The sequence below is a fragment of the Convolutriloba macropyga genome, chromosome 15 (genome assembly GCF_964194025.1).
Source record: "Convolutriloba macropyga chromosome 15, txConMacr16.3, whole genome shotgun sequence".
NCBI lineage: Eukaryota > Metazoa > Xenacoelomorpha > Acoela > Convolutidae > Convolutriloba > Convolutriloba macropyga.
This window is the reverse complement of record NC_134482.1, coordinates 106,770-111,886: the sequence shown is the minus strand read 5'-3', so window position 1 is coordinate 111,886 and position 5,117 is coordinate 106,770.

Genomic DNA, 5,117 nt, shown 5'->3' with positions numbered 1-5,117 from the left:
AGAGTGGGCTGCAATGGGCTTCAATGAGAGGAGTTTTCAAGAATTATCCCCATGACTGAATTTGTCATGTAAGAGTGGGCTGCAATGGGCTGCAATGGACGGACTTTTAAAGAATTAACCCCCTGATTGAAATTGCCATGTAAGAGTGGGCTGCAATGGGCTGCAATGGACGGACTTTTAAAGAAATTAACCCCCTGATTGAAATTGCCATGTAAGAGTGGGCTGCAATGGGCTGCAATGGGAGGTCTTTTAAGGAATTACCCCCATGACCGAAATTGCAATGTAAGAGTGGGCTGCAATGGGCTGCAATGGGAGGACTTCTAAGGATTTACCCCCCTGACTAAAATTGCCATGTCATAGTTGGCTGCAATGGGCTGCGATGGGAGAACTTTTAAGGAACTGGCCCCCTGACTGAAATTGCCATGTAAGAGTGGGCTTCAAGGGGCTTCAATGGGAGGAGTTTTCAGAAATTACCCCCATGACTGAAATTGTCAAGTAAGAGTGGGCTGCAATGGGCTGCAATGGGAGGTCTTTTAAGGAATTACCCCCCATGACTGAAATTGTCATGTAAGTGTGGGCTGCAATGGGCTGCAATGGGAGGTCTTTTAAGGAATTACCCCCCATGACTGAAATCGCCATGTAAGAGTTGGGCTGCAATGGGAGGACTTTTAAGGAATTACCCCCCCCCCCTGTCTGAAATTGTCATGTAAGAGTGGACTGCGATGGGCTGCAATTGGAGATCTTTTAAGGAATTACCCCCCATGACTGAAATTGCCATGTAAGAGTGGGCTGCAATGGTCTGCAATGTGAGGTCTTTTAAGGAATTGCCCCCCATGACTGAAATTGCCATGTAGGAGTGGGCTGCAATGGGCTGCAATGGGAGGACTTTTCAGGAATTACCCCCCCTGACTGAATTTGCCATGTAAGAGTGGGCTGCAATGGGCTTCAATGGGATGAGTTTTCAGGAATTATCTCCATGACTGAAATTGTCATGTAAGAGTGGGCTGCAATGGGCTGCAATGGAAGGACTTTTAAGGAATTAACCCCCTGACTGAAATTGCCATGTAAGAGTGGGCTACAATGGGCTGCAATGGGAGGAATTTTAAGGAATTACCCCCCTGACTGAAATTGCCATGTAAGAGTGTGCTGCAATGGGCTGCAATGGGAGGAGATTTCCTGAATTACCCCCATGACTGAAATTGTCATGTAAGAGTGGGTTGCAATTGGCTGCAATGGGTGGTCTTTTAGGGAATTACCCCCCATGACCGAAATTGCCATGTAAGAGTGGGCTGCAATGGGCTGCAATGGGAGGACTTCTAAGGATTTACCCCCTGACTAAAATTGCCATGTCATAGTGGGCTGCAATGGGAGAACTTTTAAGGAATTAGCCCCCTGACTGAAATTGCCATGTAAGAGTGGGCTGCAAGGGGCTTCAATGGGAGGAGATTTCAGGAATTACCCCCATAACTGAAATTGTCATGTAGGAGTGGGCTGCAATGGACTGCAATGGAAGGAATTTTAAGAAATTACCCCCCTCACTGAAATTGCCATGTAAGAGTGGGCAGCAACGGGCTGCAATGGGATGTCTTTTAAGGAATTACCCCCCATGACTGAAATTGCCATGTACGAGTGGGCTGCAATGGGCTGCAATGGGAGGACTTTTAAGGAATTACCACCCCCCGCCCTCACTAAAATTGCCATGTAAGAGTGGGCTGCAATGGGCTGCAATGGGAGGACTTTTAAGGAATTACCCCCATGACTGAAATTGTCATGTTAGAGTGGGCTGCAATGGGCTGCAATGGGAGGACTTTTAAAGAATTACCCCCTGACTCAAATTGCCATCTAAGAGTGGGCTGCAATGGGCTGCAATGGGAGGACTTTTAAGGAATTACCCCCATGACTGAAATTGTCATGTAAGACTGGGCTGCAATGGGCTGCACTGGGAGGACTTTGAAGGAATTAACCGCCCCCCTGACTGAAATTGCCATGTAAGAGTGGGCTGCAATGGGCTGCAATGGGAGGACATTTAAGGAATTACCCCCCTGACTAAAATTGCCATGTAAGAGTGGGCTGCAATGGGCTGCAATGGGAGGACTTTTAAGGAATTACCCCCATGACTGAAGTTATCATGTAAGAGTGGGCTGCAATGGGCTGCAATGGGAGGACTTTTAAGGAATTACTCCCTGACTGAAGTTGCCAAGTAAGAGTGGGCTGCAATGGGCTGCACTGGGAGGACTTTTAAGGAACTACTCCCCCCCCCCTGACTGAAATTGCCATGTAAGAGTGGGCTGCAATGGGCTGCAATGGGAGGACTTTTAAGGAATTACCCCCATGACTGAAATTGCCATGTAAGAGTGGGCTGCCAAGGGGGGTAAAATGGTGTAAGAGTTAGGGTTTATTTGTCCAGAGGGGGTAAATTGAGGTAAGAGTTGGGTTGCCAAGGACGGTAAAATGGTGTAAGAGTGAGGGCGTAGTTTGTCCAGAGGGGGTAAAATGAGGTAAGAGTTGGGCTGCCAAGGGAGGTAAAATGGTGTAAGACTGAGGGGGTAATTTGTTCAGAGGGGGTAAATTGATGTAAGAGTTGGGCTGCCAATTGGGGTAAAATGGTGTAAGAGTGAGGGGGTAATTCGTTCAGAGGGGGTTAAATGATGTAAGAATTGGGCTGCAAGGGGGTTAAAATGGTGTAGGAGTGAGGGGGTAATTTGTCCAGAGGGGGTAAAATGATGTAAGATTTTGGCTGCCAAGGGGTTTAAAATGGTGTAAGAGTGAGGGAGTAATTTGTCCAGAGGCCTAAAATGAGGTGAGAGTTTGGCTGCCAAGGGGGCTAAAATGGTGTAAGAGTGAGGGGGTAATTTGTTCAGAGGGGGTAAAAAGATGTAAGAGTTGGGCTGCCAAGTGGGGTAAAATGGTGTAAGAGTGAGGGGGTAATTCGTTCAGAGGGGGTTAAATGATGTAAGAATTGGGCTGCCAAGGGGGTTAAAATGGTGTAGGAGTGAGGGGGTAATTTGTCCAGAGGGGGTAAAATGAGGTAAGATTTTGGCTGCCAAGGGGTTTAAAATGGTGTAAGAGTGAGGGGGTAATTTGTCCAGAGGCCTAAAATGAGGTGAGAGTTGGGCTGCCAAGGGGGATAAAATGGTGTGAGAGTGAGCGAGTAATTTGTCAGAGGGGGTAAATTGATGTAAGAATTGGGCTGCCAAGGGGGGTAAAATTGCGCAAGAGTGAGGGGGTAATTTGTCCAGAGGGTGTAAAATGAGGTAAGAGTTGGGCTCCCAAGGGGGGTAAAATAGTGTAAGAGTGAGGGAGTAATTTGTCCAGAGGGGGTAAAATGATGTAAGAATTGGGCTGCCAAGGGGGGGGGGGGGGTAAAATTGTTTAAGTGTGAGGGAAAATTTGTCCAGAGGGGGTAAAATGAGGTAAGAGTTGGGTTGCAAGGGCGGCTTAATGGTGTAAGAGTAAGGGCGTAATTTGTCCAGAGGGGGTAAAATGAGGTAAGAGTTGGGCTGCCAAGGGGGGTAAAATGGTGTAAGAGTGAGGGGGTAACTTGTCCAGAGGGGGTAAAATGAGGTAAGATTTGGGCTGCCAAGGGGGGTAAAATGGTGTAAGAGTGAGGGGGTAATTTGTCCAGAGGGCTAAAACGAGGTAAGAGTTGGGCTGCCAAGGGGGGTAAAATGGTGTGAGAGTTAGGGGTAATTTGTTCAGAGGGGGTAAAATGATGTAAGAATTAGGCTGCCAAGGGGGGTAAAATTGCGCAAGAGTGAGGGGGTAATTTGTCCAGGGGGGGTAAAATGAGGTAAGAGTTAAGCTCCCAAGGGGGGTAAAATAGTGTAAGAGTGAGGGAGTAATTTGTTCAGAGGGGGTAAAATGAGGTAAGAGTTGGGCTGCCAAGGGCGGTAAAATTGGGTAAGAGTGAGGGGGTAATTTTTTCAGAGGGGGAGTAAAATGATGTAAGAGTTAGGCTGCCAAGGGGGGTAAACCGGTGTAAGAGTGAGGGGGTAATTTGTTGTGATGGTGCAATTCTAACAATTTTTATTTATATATATAGACCGTCAAGAGTTGGACAAGCATCAATGGTCTGGAGGATAAGGCGACGCAGCTGAGGGTACAGAGGTTGTGGGTTCAAGACTGGCAGTCTTCAGGTATGGGGGCTAAAACAATGTAAGATTGAGGGGGTAAAATGATGTAAGAGTTGGGCTGCCGGGGCGGGAAATGATGTAAGAGTTGGGCTGCCAAAGGGGGTAAAATGACGTAAGAGTGGGGCTGCAATGGGAGGAGTTTTTAGGAAAATGCAGCTCAAAACTCTTACGTCTTTTTGGGCTGCATTGGGCTTCCAAGGGGGGTAAAATGCTGTAAGAGTAAGGGGGTAAAATGGTGTGAGAGTGAGCGAGTAATTTGTCAGAGGGGGTAAATTGATGTAAGAATTGGGCTGCCAAGGGGGGTAAAATTGCGCAAGAGTGAGGGGGTAATTTGTCCAGAGGGTGTAAAATGAGGTAAGAGTTGGGCTCCCAAGGGGGGTAAAATAGTGTAAGAGTGAGGGAGTAATTTGTCCAGAGGGGGTAAAATGATGTAAGAATTGGGCTGCCAAGGGGGGGGGGGGTAAAATTGTTTAAGAGTGAGGGAAAATTTGTCCAGAGGGGGTAAAATGAGGTAAGAGTTGGGTTGCAAGGGCGGCTTAATGGTGTAAGAGTAAGGGCGTAATTTGTCCAGAGGGGGTAAAATGAGGTAAGAGTTGGGCTGCCAAGGGGGGTAAAATGGTGTAAGAGTGAGGGGGTAACTTGTCCAGAGGGGGTAAAATGAGGTAAGATTTGGGCTGCCAAGGGGGGTAAAATGGTGTAAGAGTGAGGGGGTAATTTGTCCAGAGGGCTAAAACGAGGTAAGAGTTGGGCTGCCAAGGGGGGTAAAATGGTGTGAGAGTTAGGGGTAATTTGTTCAGAGGGGGTAAAATGATGTAAGAATTAGGCTGTCAAGGGGGGTAAAATTGCGCAAGAGTGAGGGGGTAATTTGTCCAGGGGGGGGTAAAATGAGGTAAGAGTTAAGCTCCCAAGGGGGGTAAAATAGTGTAAGAGTGAGGGAGTAATTTGTTCAGAGGGGGTAAAATGAGGTAAGAGTTGGGCTGCCAA